Here is a 736-nt window from a genome sequence, read left to right as displayed (position 1 = left end):
TACTTGAAGAGTAAAACTCAAATGACTTGGCCAAAACCGGTTACCCGGTCCGGAAAACCGGGTGGAAACCGGGGTCCCGGTTCCGGTTTCCCAAAATTGGAAACCGGGGTACCCGGTTCCGGTTCTCGGTTTTGGCCAAAAACCGGGAAACCGGACCGGGTTGACACCCCTAGTCCAAACCAATATTGACAACATCAACAAAAAAGCAATTTCAAACAACAACATCAAAATTTTATCAAGCCATCAAAAAACTCCAAGAGAATAAGAGAAAGACAAGGGTTCATTGAAATTGGTGGCAAGAGGCCGAGAGAAGGTGATAATTCGAGGAAAGAAAAAAAAAAAAAAAATTAAAAAAACTTGTTGATACAATTAACGGCACCTCGATAATTCAGCCAATAACACGTGCAAAACAAGCAAGAACTAAACACAGGTGATTCATTTGGAAATGCTGGTAGTGAAGACTTTAATGCTTAAGTCAGTATGGTAATTTCTAAAATAATAAGAACGGAGAAACTTTTTTTTTTTTTGGCTAAAAGTTGAAGCACCATTCTCTCTCCTCTCTTTTGGAATTTGGCTACGTTTAATAAACGATTTCGTTTCAATACTATTCATCTCACTTTTTTTCATTTTTTCAATATTCTTTTACTTTTTACATTACATCAATCACTTTTTATTACTATTCAAATAAGAAAATCATTACAAAACAATTTTTTTTTTTTTTTTTTTTTTTTTTTTT

The sequence above is a fragment of the Corylus avellana genome, chromosome ca5 (genome assembly GCF_901000735.1).
Source record: "Corylus avellana chromosome ca5, CavTom2PMs-1.0".
Taxonomy (NCBI): Eukaryota; Viridiplantae; Streptophyta; class Magnoliopsida; order Fagales; family Betulaceae; genus Corylus; species Corylus avellana.
The sequence above is the reverse complement of the archived record's forward strand: the minus strand, read 5'-3'. Positions refer to the sequence as shown.